The 1,783-nt window shown below is 41.1% G+C and overlaps 1 long non-coding RNA gene across 1 annotated transcript in view; it reads left to right on the forward strand.

The window, feature by feature from the left end:
• Positions 1-350: 350 nt before the first annotated feature.
• The window catches only part of LOC104965554 (uncharacterized), a 14,277-nt gene continuing 12,844 nt past the window's right edge, over positions 351-1,783 (forward strand). The window contains exon 1 of the long non-coding RNA XR_800536.1: positions 351-475. This is a non-coding gene — a long non-coding RNA (uncharacterized lncRNA). The remainder of the gene's footprint in view (positions 476-1,783) is intronic.

A 1,783-nucleotide genomic window follows, 5' to 3' on the forward strand; every position in this document is an offset into this window, starting at 1 on the left:
AATTAAAATGATCATGATATCATTTTTTTTTCATTTTTTTTTTTTTACAAAAGGCTTCATAGTTCAACAAATAATATTTTATTTTTTTAATCTAAAATAGTTCATAGTTGAGGAGTATCTCCAATATGGATTTATTGAAGTGGAAGGGAAACCAAAATGTCTGATATGCCTGCGGTGTCTTGCCAATGAGGCGATGAAGCCTGCCAAATTGAAGAGGCACCTCAAGACCAAGCATCCAGATTATGTAAAAAAAAGACCGGGCTTTTTTTGAGAGGAAAGGCGAGGACTACCGCAAGTAACAACAACAACGGATGGTTAATGTTACGAATTTAGGACATGTCTGCTGATATCAAATCACAACTGCTGGAAAGACTGAGAGGGTCTAAATGTGCGGTTCAATTGGATGAGTCCACTGATGTGTCCGGCTCTGCGCGGCTCATTGCACTGGCGCGAGAGGAGAGGGAGAGCCGCAGAAGTGAGACTGACTTTGATTACTTTGAGCAACATGCATGGAAATAATTTACAATATAATACATTTGTGTATATTTCTCGCTATTCAGATGGTCTGCTGCCTGGTGCTGCTGTTGCGCAATGTGCAGTAGTGTCCTCTTTTCGCACCATGACATTATCAGTTATGAATTTGTTTTTCACTGCTTGAGAAAATGGACTTGTGCTGAGAGCGTGTGAAAAATGTCAATTGTGTGAGAGTTGGCAGCCCTGTGAACTCGCTTGACATTATTATGTATGAAACTGCCAATCAGATTTATTTACTTATTAATCGAAGGTGCCGGAACGCTGTTCTGGATCGTTCCGGCCCACTTTAACCCCTGTGTGTGTGTGTGTGTGTGTGTGTGTGTGTGTGTGTGTGTGTGTGTGTGTGTGTGTGTGTGTGCGGCGTGCGTGCGTGGTGCGTGTGTGCGTGTGTGTGTGTGTATGTGTGTTGAGCAAACAGAAATGTCAGATACTGTATGTTGCATTTATAGATTTTAGTTTGATATGTGTGTCTTAACTTGCAAGAGAGAAGCAATCAGCTTCAATGGACTGCCTTGCATCACTTCAATAGTGTCCAAGAAGCTGGCCTGCCCATTACAAGTAGTGGTTTGGGATTGTAGCAATGCCAGTCTGCAGTTGTTTTGCAATTTACTTGATATATGTTGCAATGCAGGCATTGTTCAATTGCTTATAGCCCTGCATTTCATTGTTTATTAGATTTTATACAATCATTTAATTTTAACTAAGAGTGCAACACTTGATGTGGTTATCTTTGTGGTTGTGTGTGTGTGTGTGTGTGTGTGTGTGTGTGTGTGGTGTGTGTGTGTGTGTGTGTGTGTGTGTGGTGTGTGTGTGTGTGTGTGTTTTGTGTGTGTGTGTGTGTGTTTCCTGAAAATGCACTTCCAAATGATCACTTTTCTCTTGATTTCTCATGAACACCAAACTTCAGGCAGTACACATGTAATCTCATTTCTTTGTGTTAAACATTTTAACTTGACAAAGAAACACTGGATACTGATTTTATGCGTTAAAACTGAGCCTGGCAATACTTGATCAGATTTAAAAAGTAGCAGTTGATGGAGATTTACAGAGAGAACTATCCCAATGGACCAGTGGGCGGCTGGTGGAAAATATTTTTGGTGGGCTATGGAAATGGTGAGCCAAAACCCTACTAGGCATTTTCAAAATCAGGAGACTAAAAATACGACATTGTGTGTGTGTGTGTGGTGTGGTGTGTGTGTGTGGTTGTGTGTGTTGTGTGTGGTGTGGTGTGTGTGTGTGGTGTGTATGT

Source organism: Notothenia coriiceps, unplaced genomic scaffold, assembly GCF_000735185.1.
Source record: "Notothenia coriiceps isolate Sejong01 unplaced genomic scaffold, NC01 NC01_scaffold00037246, whole genome shotgun sequence".
Taxonomy (NCBI): domain Eukaryota; kingdom Metazoa; phylum Chordata; class Actinopteri; order Perciformes; family Nototheniidae; genus Notothenia; species Notothenia coriiceps.